The sequence below is a fragment of the Theropithecus gelada genome, chromosome 8, assembly GCF_003255815.1.
Source record: "Theropithecus gelada isolate Dixy chromosome 8, Tgel_1.0, whole genome shotgun sequence".
In the NCBI taxonomy this organism is placed as follows: domain Eukaryota; kingdom Metazoa; phylum Chordata; class Mammalia; order Primates; family Cercopithecidae; genus Theropithecus; species Theropithecus gelada.
Window position 1 is genome coordinate 171,556 of NC_037676.1, and position 13,969 is coordinate 185,524.

Here is a 13,969-nt window from a genome sequence, read left to right on the forward strand (position 1 = left end):
TTCTCATATAATTTAGGATCTAAGGTTATTCATAAATATTGAGCATATGAGTAATTCACAACTTAAAAATTATTTTAAAAATTTAAATGTTCTTATTAAAATGTAAATATATTTGTGTAACTCAAAGCCTACTTAAGGGTTATGTATAAAGCAAGGTAAAAAGAACCAGAAAAGAAGAAATGTAAAAAAAATTTAAAGATATAAAGTGGTATCTTTTTATAGAGAAGGGATAAAGGAAAGTTATTTTATATTAGAAAGAATCTTGTGTAGTAAATTTTTGTCCTAGAATAAAGTGACTGGGTCATTCAAGAAAGAGGAATATTTAGGAAAAAACAGAAAGTCTAAACAAGTTTTGAATGGTCTATTTAAGTCACAACAAGGTTAGTAAAAAAAAGGTTTTTTTTAAAAGGGCTTGCCTAATTCAGTTGGCTATCATTAAAAAGGAATTATAATAGTCTTTCTAGGGATGGGTCTTTGATATTTAAAAATATACACTAATGTAAAATGGAAATAATTGGTTAAAACAAGATTTGTATTAAAAATACTACCTTATTATTGCAAAAAGTTATTAAATTTTAAATTCTAGAATCTGTCTCTTTGAAATTCTTCAGATAAAATAGGTCAAAACTTCAGCTCTTCTTCTTTGAAAGGGCCTTGGATGATAGCTCTCTCCTTCACCTTTTGTTGGCTCCTGTAACTTTTATTAATTATCTAAAGTAAAAAAGGGATTTTTTTTTTTTTTTTTTTTTTGAGCCGGAGTCTCGCGCTCTCTCTCCCAGTCTAGAGTGCAGTGGCACGATCTTGGCTCGCTGCAAGCTCATTCTCCTGGGTTCATGCCATTCTCCTGCCTCAGTCCCCTGAGTAGCTGGGACTACAGGTGCCCACCACCACACCCAGCTAATTTTTGTATTTTTAGTAGAGACAGGGTTTCACTGTGTTAGCCAGGATGGTCTCGATCTCCTGGCCTCGTGATCCACCCACCTCGGCTTCCCAATGTGCTGGGATTACAGGTGTGGACCACTGCACCTGGCCAAGAAAGGGAATTGAAAAAAAAAACAGGCAAATGAAATATCCTTTGGACCTGCCTTTTTATTCTGCAGGCGTGTTAGACTAGTACAAGCTATCTCAAATGCCCTTTTAATTCTCATAACCTTAATAATCTTTGGTAAAATTAATTTGGCAAATTCAATCTCAAAACTCTCCAGTAATTTAAAAGCTTCACGTCATGTTAAAATCTCAGGTTAGGCTATTTTTCACTGGAAATTTGGGTTATTGAAAGTTAAAATAGCAAGAGTGTAAAATTTATTTTTGGTGAATTTTATAAAGCATAAAAATGTTGACTTTGCTTAAAAAAGAAAATATGTTTTTCTTGTAGCTAGAAAACTAAGAGTTGCTTTAAAATGAAGGAAAAATTATACAGATATAACTAAATAAAAAGAATAATTAAGCTAGGCCAAAAAAAGTTAACTCTGAGACCCGTGGCTACCAAAACAGCAGTCAATCAATGTAGGGGAACAGCAAAACTAACTATTTAAAACCAGAGGATATAATGTAAAGAATTGTTCCATTTTGCAGTTTAGTATCATCAGCTTCTTTAAAAATTCCTTACTATAATGGATTGAAAAAAAATTAACACTTTAAGGACAAGATTCTTAATTTTAAATGCTACACAATTTAAGAGCTTGTTTGGGTTAATGCAAGACCCACAGTTCAGTATTGAACAATCACTAACACGTGATCCAAATACACAGGAGGTTATTCCTAAGAGAATAATCGGCATAATATACCCAGAAAATGCCACCATAAAGTCTGTTTTCTCTGAATAGGGAACTACCTAACTCTCCCAATAAAATACTAAGTGGAACACCCCAGATGGAGCAGTTAATATGCTTCTTATGTGAACCATGTTGGACTGGCTTCATAATGACTGGGATATGCTCCCACCAAATTGTCTGTTACCCAGGTTATGTTACATTTTGGTGTTAAGAGAGCCCCTTTTACATGGGTGCCCCTCCCACAAAATCATGAGAGTGTTTGAGAAATCGTATCAAATTTGTCGCCCCTCAGAGGTCTTACAGATGCAACTCCCTGCTGAGAACCCAAACTCTTTCTCAACAGAAAAAGTAAAATGATTTGGGGGTATTAAAATATTCTGGGACCAGAACATATAAACATACAAGTTAACAGAGTTATGAAATTTAAGATGTTTAAACAGGTTTTATGTAAGGTAGTTGTAACCTCCTTTATTACCTGGGAGATGTTTCCCCTTTCTAGTAGTATAAAACTGAAGGCGTATAAATCTGCTCTTTTGAGAAATGTTAATTGGACATGCCAAATGGGAACTAGTAAGACTGCCTAAGCCCACAAACTATAGGGTAGAAGCTGGAGTGCTAGTCGGGACAAATCCTCTACTTCATAGCCCTTTGTGTAACATTTATTGGGGCCGATAGCAAAAAATTGTGAGTTCTTCCCGACGACAATGACGGAGCAAGAGAATTTCTAGCTCAGGGACATTTAGTACCTTACTATGGAATGTTAACTGAACTGATAGTGGAAATAATGTTGCCCCAAAAGAGTTTCGTGATAAAATAAAAATGTTTTACATAGAATCTTGCTACCTGGGGATATAAGGAGGAGATACTAATAAGCAGGCAGCCTCTTTCCTAGGACTAATTCTAACTCTGTGAGGAGCTGCTAGATTCTTAGTGTCTGATAGATGGCTCTCAGGAGCTGTTTGGTTTGTGCATGATATTTCCAAGATAAACAAACATCTTGTGTGAAAGTCGCTGCTCTTGTTAAAGGAGGGTCCAGACAATCTTTTTCTTTTAAGTTATTTTGATGAAGTTTGCTTTTGTAAGAAAATTTATCTTTCTGAATTCTCCAAAATTCAGATCCTAATTTTATGACAATATAGTTGTTTGCATACGTTTCAATAAGAGTTTTTAAAACAATTAGAGACACTGGTTATTTTACCAAGACTTGAACTAAAGTGGTATATTTTTAGGTAAGGTTCCAGCAAAGTCAACTTAAAATGAGTCTATATGGCCAATCACTTCTTGCTACATTTTATGCAAATAATCAAGTCAACCATGATAAGACTAAAACTTACTTTGCACACAAACTGATCTTACTATAATCTCTCTTTAGTAGAAAAAAAAAGTGCAGATAGAAAAATTGTTTCAAAGGAAAAGCTTAAGGCTTAATACTAGATTTCAGTCCTAACTCTCTTTAAGTGCAAATTTAATCATTATTTCTTTGTTACAATAATCCTCTGGAGAATACCAGATCATAATTTTTCTTCATATTTTTAGCTGGTTCCCTAATGAAGTAGGTTCCTTTTCCTGTTCTGACACACAAGTACTCTTTTGATTGTGATACTATAAATGTTATTTACCTCTCCTAGTTTTACTTCCAAAGGAAATCAAAATTATGGTATTCTGAAGACCAGAGATGTGAATCCCCCTCATTTGGCATCCCACTGGGTCCAGATCTGTATTTTACTGTGAATCTTCTGCTGCTAATACTATACAAGCACCCTCTCTTTAGGCTCAGGGACTGTCTTGGAAGAGGTGGACACATGAGATTTTAAGAGCTAACTTAGGTCAAAGTCAAACTCTCCAAATCAAGGAGGGGTACAAAGATGGTACAGCTGGCAATACAAGGGACATTTCCTTCTAGACTATATAGTATGTCACTTTTGCATCCACCCAACCACAAATAATTTTCTGCTTCTCATAGATTTAAAAGTAAATATTTACTGATAGGATAAAGATGCCTTATGACAAAGCCTCTTGGGTATAATATTACCAGGTATAAATTGCAAAGATAGTTTCAAATTGTACTGATGCCAGTAGTATACAATGGCAACAGCAATCCTAATGAATCCACCAAAATTTGCCACCCAGAAATTAAAACGTGACCTCACTGGAAAAGTTGGAGCTGGCCGAGGTATATTGGTGTAAGCTAAGTTCATAGCTAATGAAGACAGGCATTTCTTAGAGAAAAGTTTTCTGTCAAAAATAGCCCACATAGAAGGTATGTTATTCCAGGAAGATGGAAAAGGATGGAAAGCTGCTTTAAAAAAATAATGCAGCCTCATCAAATGGATAGGAGAAACCAAACAAACCATAAAAACATACTCTCAAACCCAAAGGTGGGAATGAGCACGTTCTGTAACCCAACAAGGACTCATGTCTATTTTATTAGAAACAGAAGCTAAGGTGGCTCTGAAGCAATGGCCTACAATCATCAGTGCTGAGGCACAATCCAAACAGCTGTGGAAAATACAAGGTCCCCCAAACATATGGAAATTTTCGGATGGTAAATGTGACCTCAAACATTGTATTCTCAGAGCATAGGCACCAAAGTTAAATGAGGCTCAAAGGTACTCTGTGGTTCAACTGGCAGGCATGGAAAACAATACAGAAATACTCCCTTGGGGAAATAGGCGGACTATTTTAGCTCATGGTAACACATGACATCCCATCTCCCTTTCAGATTGCGAAAACAGAAAAGGGGAATGGTTATGCCCTCGTTCCAATTAGAGCCCTAATTTTCCCCAAACTTAGCTCATAATATTCACTCCCACAGGACATAACATTTGTTATATGGGAAAGGGCCATTTCTGTTGGAAGGGACCACAAAATGCCACTGTAGAATCATATGACTTCTCCTTTAAAGAACATCGTTTTCTCTCCCAAATATATACCAGTATACAGTGCAATACAAGTGGTGTGAAAAATAGATGTGTCTACTGTTAACAAGTCCTATAACAATTTGGATACAGAAGACCAGGCATTTCTTGCACTTGATTTATACCCTCGTTAGGATGTTATACATACCTATGGAGACCAATTGGCCAGAAGAAAACCAAGATGTTCCCCTACTACCTGGGGCGCATGTTTTGAGGACCTCCTGAGGGCTGTGTCACAGGCCATGGTCAGTCATATTTAGCTCAGAATTAAATCTCTTCAATATATTGCAGAGTTTGACTACTTTGCTCTACAAGGTTATGGGGATCGGGGTAGAAATGCACCGATGTGAAGGACGGCGCCATTTCTGGCCTCAGAGAAATAAGGGAGGTGAAAACACCTGGAGAAGGAGGAGAAGGGGGAGGGGAAAGGAGAGAGGAGGGGGAAGGTAGGGGAGGAGTGGAAGTGGAGGAGCAGGAGGAGGAGGAGGAGGAGCTGCTGAACCTGGAGCTCCCGCCAGCGCCTGGGTGAGTCCTTGAGGTGGAAGAAGAGGGACTTGGTGCTGAGCCTGCCCCAGATCCACCTGCACCAGAACCCTAGAATCCCAGTTTCTGGATGGGACCCAGTCCTACCCAGGCCAGGCGCTCCCTTGTCCTGGAGCCCGGGCCCTGCCTGGCCCTTGCTGCCCCCTCTCATGAAAGAGTCCGGCCCCCCCAGCCGCCTCCGCATTAGTGGGGCACTGGGAGGGCGGCGCCAAAGACGCTCCCGGCCCAGTGGGACTTTCTGTCCCCAGGGGGATCCTGACGCCCTGAGGGCTGCAGAACAGCCCCGCCTGCACTGGGACGGCCATCTCCGGACTTGCAGACAAAGCGGCTTCTCCAGCGCCCAGACTCGGAACCTACCCGGGTGCACAGACTGCTGAGGACACCCTGGCTGGGCCTCTCATGTGGATGAAGGCGGCCTCTGCCCCAACCGAGATGCAAAACTCTGAGGAGAATCAAACCTGAAAGGGTGCCTGTCCTCCTTCCCAGAGGGGAAAGAGAGTTCCTGAAACCTCAGTGGAAGAGAAAACGCTTTGAGGGCTCGGGGGACCAAGGACGCCCTTCCCAGGACAGCAAGGCCCGAGTAGGAGGAAGCTGCACACACCTCCAGGGGACATGTGAGGTTTTAGAGGCTCAGGCAAGTCAAGGGCAAACGCCCTCCACTCCCCCGGGGTCATGAGCACTCCGCGCCTATTGCGGTTGGGCTCAGGGAGGCCAGGACAGTATTCCCCTATATCCCCTGCCTCCAGGACCCAGGCCTGGGCTCCCAGGTTGACCAGAAAAAGGTGGTGGTAGCTCTAGCTGGCCATGGAGGTACAGGCTGGGACATGCAGGCCAACAAAGAGGTGCTGGGCCCTCAAGGAGACTGCTGGATTTCCTAGACAGGGAGAGCCTGGGAGCAGCTGTGAGCAAGCACAGGTGCCCATCCCAACCAACAGAGCCAAGCTCTGTCCAAACACTTGCTGAGCCAGACCATTCCCAGGGCCCAGAGGTGCAAATAGTGACCTCATGGGGGACTTGGAAGGAGGAGCACAGGAAAAGCCCCAAATTTGCCAAGAAAACTCTCAGAAATGTGGCAGTTATTTCATAGGTACATGAATAATAAACCCAAACAATGGAAAACAAAACTAAACAAAGGCAAATGTGAATGGAAACGTGATGAGTGAGAGCAGGAGAATGTCTCAGTTGGACGCAAGCACAGGAGACACCACTATTTCATTCAATCACGTTGATATTTATTCAAAAGCATTGGTCTGGGAACCTGGACTAAGACAAGGAATGGGGCACAGCTTGGAGAAAAAGGGGAGAGTCTCAGGGCAGAAATAGAGCACCAGCCTTAGGAATTATTTATCGTGGCATCAGACCAACGACTGCAAGGACATCAGCATTCAAGGGGCAGTGTTAGTCCTGGGAGTGGGCAGCTGTCTTCAGATGAATTTTCAGGTCACGTCATGCTGGAAGCAGAACTCTCACATGGAGCAGTCAGGGATTCGATTGAGTGTGGTTGGATTCATGTGGTTAAATAAGGAGGAGAAATCCTAAGGGATAGTGTGTGTGAAGTGAAATGTGAATGTTTTGTTTGAACTCCCTGCAGTTCTCCCCCTCCCCGCAGCATCTGGGACCCTCTGCTGTTGAAGACAGTGGGTGATGATGGGAAACAGCAAAAGGGAAGAAAGCGGTCCAGCGCGAGTGACTGCAGACCCCAGCGCGGGCTTGGCGGGCCGCACACTCGGACGGTCAGCGGGCGCCGCCAGCCCAGGACAATGAAGGGCTTAGCACCCTGGCCAGCAGCTGCCGAGGTTGCGCAGGGTCCCCCAGCACTCCTGGCGCTGCACTCAAATTCTCGCCAGGCCTCAGCTGCCTCCCCGCGGGGCAGGGCTCAGGACCTGCAGCCCGCCATGCTCAAGCCCGCTCCGCTCCGCCATGGGCTCCCACGCGGCCCAGGCCTCCCCAACGGCCCCCGACCCCTGCTCCGTGATGCCCAGTCCTATCCACTGCCCAAGGGCTGAGGAGTGCAGGCGCGGCTCGGGACTGGTGGGCAACTCCGCCTGCAGCCCCTCCGCCTGCAGCCCCGGTGAGGGGGATCACCTGGGTGAGGCCAGCTGGGTTCCTGAGTCTGGTGGGGACTTGGGGAACTTTTATGTCTAGCTAAGGAATCACCACTCTGTGTCTAGCTCAGGGTTTGTAAATACACCAATTAGTACTCTGTATCTAGCTAACTCTGTGTCTAGCTAACCTAGTGGGGACTTAGAGAACTTTTCCATCTAGCACTCTGCCTCTAGCTCAAGGATTGTAAACGCACCAATCAGCACTCTGTGTCTAGCTCAGGGTTTGTAAATACACCAATCAGCACTCTGTGTCTAGCTCAGGGTTTGTAAGTACACCAATTGGTATTCTGTATCTAGCTAACCTAGTGAGGGCTTGGAGAACTTTTCTGTCTAGCACTCTGTTACTCCGTGTCTAGGTCAAGGATTGTAAACACACCAATCAGCACTCTGTCAAAATGGACCAATCAGCTCTCTGTAAAATGGAACAATCAGCTCTCTGTAAAATAGACCAATCAGCAGGATGTAGGTGGGGTCCGATAAGGGAATAAAAGCAGGCTGTACCAGCCAGCGGTAGCAACCTGCTGGGGTCCCCTTCGGCACAGTGGAAGCTTTATTGTTTTACTCTTTGCAATAAATCTTGCTGCTGCTCACTGTTCGGTCCATGCTGCCTTTAAAAGCTGTAACACTCACCACAAGGGGTCACAGCTTCACTCCTGAAGCCAATGAGACCACGAACCCACCGGGAAGAAAGAACAAACTCCCTACACACCATCTTTAAGACTGTAACATCGCGAGGGTCCGCGGCTTCATTCTTGAAGTCAGCCAGACCAAGAATCCACCAATTCTGGACACACCATGGGCTGCACTGAGACTGTGTGGCCCTGACCTGGCCTGACTCCTTCCTCTGCAGGGTCCCTGTATTCCGTAGATTTTCCTCAAAATTCTTGTTTCTTCTCACAATCAATCCTGAATGAGGTCACACGGAGGACATGTTACAGCCTGCTTCTATTATCTATCAGAAAGCCCTCCCCAACTCCAAATTTATACATTTGTAAAATTATGTTAAAATATCCCAACAAAGTACAGAATAAAACGTGTGGCAACAGCCCAGAAAATGAAGTCTTTATTGCTGTTTCAGAAAAATATCCAGGAGACTGTGCGGGGAATCTCCCTTCTCAGCAGTTAGGACTGCGGACAGGAAGTTTTCCTCACAATGGACATTGCCTAAGTTGCCCCAAAGCCAGGGCGGCGCCTCCTCCCTGACCAGAGGAAAGGAAGCTGAGGTACTTCCTGGAGACCCAGCCCCCTCTCCGCAGGCAGAAAGCGCATGCGCCCCGCAGGGCGGAAGGCGTGTTCCCGAGCCCTCTGCCGGTCGTGGTGTTGCAGCGCAGGTGGCTTGGTCTTTACTGCTTAGCAGTGGGCCTAAGTCTCCGAATGGCTGAAATTCTGGTTTAGATTATTCAGTGTGTTTCTTTTGTAAGATCAAATGAAAATAGAGCACGGTATCACTTGCTTTGATGGAAGATAATTGAAATAAAGAAGCAACGTCAAAGGACCATATACAAAAGGCGATTGATTCCCTGTATGTGGATGGAAGAGGAGCTTGAATAGTAGAAGGGTGCTGTGATAGTTTAATGCTGGAAACCTGCCGCTATGCATTTGTCAAATCCCATACAATTTTACCGCATAAATAGTACATCTTAATGTGGCTCAGGACTACAGCTTATGTCATATACGATTTGGGGGAAAATTATGTATTTAATTAAATAGGTTAAACTGTGAACAATAATGTGGGCCCTGCCTGGACCAGATTGCCTGCCAAGCAGATTGCCACAGGCTTGGTGTCTCCTCATCCTCACACAGTACTTGACATAAACCCTGGCTTCAGTGTAGAATCACGTGTGGAGAATATTTAGTTTTATGATGTAGCACTTTCACCCATGAATTAGCCCATTTAATTGACTTCATTAAGGTCCATGGTTTCAGGATTTCGCAGTTTGCTAAAAGCTCAATGTCATCCCAGTTTATTTCCTGGGACCATTTCTCCTTGAAGTTTACATTCAATACTGAAGTTTGCTGAAAGCCAATGCATTTCCAAGTTCTAGAGTCAAATCAGAGGACGCCTGTTTGGTCAGAACTTTTATTTTGCTTGCAAAAAAGTACATTGCAGAAGGGTGTGCATGGTGGCTGAGAGGTTAAGGTGCTTTACCTGCTAGGCCACAGTAAGGGGAGCACAACTGTGTCCTCTGTGTCATAACTCAGGACTCACATGAATAAAACGTGGAATGTCAGGAGATGAACTTCTACTCCCATTTAGGTGAGCTTCAAGGAGAATGTCCCAAGGGCTTTCTGAGGGAAAGACGAGCAGGGATGCCTAATTCTCTGGCCCCAGGGAGTTGTTCATGGGCAGAGACAAGGGCTGGAGTAATTCAGTGGTTTATACTGGGTGTTTTTGATACTGCCCCCATTTCCTCTGCTCAATCTGTGTAATGGATCACCGAGAAACCTGGCACGTGGGGCTGAAGATCCCTGTTGTGTCAACTCCAGGGAGGGATCCAGATAAGTGGTTTTTGTGGAAGTTGGAATGAAGGGAGTTTGGCTGTGGAAAGAAAAAAGGCTGTTGAAGATGGGGAAATGGGAACAGAAGGTTGAAATCTCTATTCACATGCCAAGGATAGCTTATGCAAATCTATGTGCCAGACCTGCATAAACAAAACTACAACTTTAACAACTATTAGATTTTTCAGCAACAGGTTTTAATGTTTCAATATTTGCAAGTATTTTTCTATTAAAAATAATAAAGTTGTTTATATAATTTTGTATTCAAAATTCCCAGGTCATATAACTATTATACATTTCACATTTTAATGAATAGACACATTCTCTAAATTATGAATTATTTGCTCAATTGTATGTTAGTTTTCTTTTTTTGTTCTCCACGACTCAGTGTTCTGACCTGAAATCTGCAGTATTTGGTAATCCACAAGATGATCGGTTGTCCTTGTGAAGACTTTCCTTTCCTATTTCCTTCTCAAGAAGGTATTTTTTACTGATTTATTTTTTAACATACAAAGGGTGGCACCCGGCTGAATGTTGGTTCATAGTGAATAGAGACCAAGGTTTCTCTCGATTGGAGTCCCAAATTCCTTACAGAGCTAAGAATTCTCCACCCTGCAAATCCTGTGTGTTTTAGGTTAGAGCTTTTGCAAAATACTTATTATATTGACAGTTTTCATTCTCATGTCATTTATATTCAGACAAGTCTTTGCTATGTAGATGGCATACATATAGCTTCTCTTCTATATAAATTCACTCATGTAGACTGAGGAATAAGGATAACGGAATGATTTTCTATATTGGTTACCATGTTTATTCAATGTGTGAGCCCTCTGGTGTGTTTAGTTGTTAAATAGATGGCCAACGTCTCTTCACATTCATTCCATTTATAGTATCATGTCATCTAAGGGCAGAATATTTTCAGATGATACTAATTTTCTCCCTAGGATAAGGATAGTACATCGACTGAAGGATGTAACCCATAGACAACATCCTTAAAGTTTCTTTCCATTGTTACTTTTCTCATGTCTAATGACAGAACATTGACTGAAGGAAAACTCAGTGGAGAGAACTCACTGGAGACAAACCATATATATATATATAGGAATAATCAAAACTATTACAGTGACAAACAGAACAGTGGTTTCTACAGGACTATGGGAGGAAGAGGAGATTGAATAAGCAAAATATTTGATGTGATACTTTAATTATAGATACCTGGTACTCTTCATTTGTCAAATCCCACACAATTCACAGTACAATAGTGAGTCTTAATAAATACAAGCTTGAAAATGTTTTGGAGGTAAGGAGATCCAAGGATGGAATGAAGATGTTACCAAAACATTTTGTTAAAAAATATGGAACCAACAGACTGCAGGTGGTTGGTGGGAAAGGGATTGGTCAAAATGTCTTTGGAATGAGTGAAATCTTTAAAACCAGAAGAAAAAGGAACAAATAGTATGCTCTGTTTGATAAAGTTCTTTCCTATGGGAATACTAGTTAATAACTCTGAAACCACTATATATGTACACTGGAATTGAGCAAATCATAAAAAAGCGTGGCAGATAGTATGGCCCAGATATCTGTCTTTGGGAATTTACAGATAAATAAAGTTAAAGTACAGATAGGCAATTAAAAAAAGACTAGAATAGTGTGGGTAGTAATGAATTAGAGCTGGATGCACCACGATGAACTGATGTTTAGCGTAGTACACATGCAGATATTACTATTAGGCAAATGTCTGTAGTTAGATTCATATACTGAATTTACTCCACATACATATATTCTCTTACATGATCAATTTAGAGAGCTGGGAAACAGCAATGTGCAATTTAATTCCATAATCTTTTTTTTTTAATACCAGTATCTAAGAGAATGAAACAGGGCTCTTTGGAGAAATAGCTGATATTAGAACTGGTGCAAAAAATGCACAAAAACATCCTGCAGAATCTAAATTTTCAAAAAGGATGCAGTGCAAAAACAAACAAAAAACTAAGACGGGATTCTGAAAAAAGGAAAGCAGGCACAAAAAAACAGACCTACCAATGGCTGATGTTAGAATATTTTAAGCAAACAAACTGGAATTTGATTATAACTTCATCTCCAAAAGAAATATACATGAGTTGATACTTAGATGAATAAATTATTGAACACAAAATGAATAGGAAAAGATAACAATTTCTCATGCAGAAAAATTCCAAATAATTGCTTTAAGTACTCAGCCATCAAGGAGATGAATCACAAGTTCCAGTTCCTTATCTTTGAGCTGCACATAGTGATTTTCTTTTGAAGAATAGAGTCAATACAGACAGGAGAAAATGACTAAATTCACAGTGGAGAAATATCACTAACACTACATCAGGCAGTCATTTTTTGTTCATATCAATAGTTATAAGTCATCTTGAGCGCATGTACGCTTTCAGGTGAACTGAGGAAATTAATTTATCTCTGTGATTTTCCTCTTAAAAATGCAAACTCCCTAATTAAAAAGATATCAGATGAACTTGACTGGAAAACCTCAAAACTATAGAGTTCATCAAAAACAAGAAAAGTCTGAGAAAATGTCACAGTCAAGAAAAGCATGAAGAGTCATGAGGATTAAATGTGATGTAACATGCTGAATGAAATTCTGGAACAGTGAAGGTTAACCCAGTGCAATCTGAGTAAAAATTGAATTTTAGTTCACAGTAATAAATCAATATTTGTACATAAATTTTGACAAATACGTCACAGTAATGTATAATAGTAATGAAACGGAAAACAGAGTATGGAGTTTATGGGAAGTCTTTGCATAATGTTCACAAATTTTCTGCTAATTATTCTAAATATAATTGTTATAAAATAAAAATGTGTATTAAAACATAATTATATTTTTGTCCCTGATTGCAGATGACATGATTGTACATTTAGAAAACCCCATCGTCTCAGCCCAAAATCTCCTTAAGCTGATAAGCAACTTCAGCAAAGTCTCAGGATACAAAATTGATGTGCAAAAATCACAAGCATTCCTATACACCAATAACAGACAAACAGAGAGTCAAATCATGAGTGAAGTCCCATTCACGATTGCTTCAAAGAGAATAAGATACCTAGGAATCCAACTTACAAGGAATGTGAAGGACCTCTTCAAGGAGTACTACAAACCACTGCTCAATGAAATAAAAGAGGACACAAACAAATGGAAGAACATTCCATGCTCATGGATAGGAAGAATCAACATCGTGAAAATGACCATACTGCCCAAGGTAATTTATAGATTCAATGCCATCCCCATCAAGCTACCAATGACTTTCTTCACAGAATTGGAAAACATTAAAGTTCATAGGGAACCAAAAAAAAAAGCCCGCATTGCCAAGACAATACTAAGTCAAAAGAACAAAGCTGGAGGCATCATGCTACCTGACTTCAAACTATACTACAAGACTACAGTAACCAAAACAGCATGGTACTGGTACCAAAACAGAGATATAGATCAATGGAACAGAACAGAGCCCTCAGAAATAATACCACACATCTAAAACCATCTCATCTTTGACAAACCTGACAAAAACAAGAAACGGGGAAAGGATTCCCTATTTAATAAATGGGGCTGGGAAAACTGGCTAACCATAAGTAGAAAGCTGAAACTGGACCCCTTCCTTACACCTTATACAAAAATTAATTCAAAATGGATTAGAGACTCAAATGTTAGACCTAAAACCATAAAAACCCTAGAAGAAAACCTAGGCAATACCATTCAGGACATAGGCGTGGGCAAGGACTTCATGTCTAAAACACCAAAAGCAATGACAACAAAAGCCAAAACTGACAAATGGGATCTAATTAAACTAAAGAGCTTCTGTACATCAAAACAAACTACCATCAGAGTGAACAGGCAACCTACAGAATGGGAGAAAATTTTTGCAATCTACCCATCTGACAAAGGGCTAATACCCAGAATCTATAAAGAACTTAAACAAATTTACAAGAAAAAACCAAAAAACCCCATCAAAAATTGGGCAAAGGATATGAACAGACACTTCTCAAAAGCAGACATTTATGTAGCCAATAGACACATGAAAAAATGCTCATCATCACTGGCCATCAGAGAAATGCAAATCAAAACCACAGTGAGATACCATCTCATGCCAGT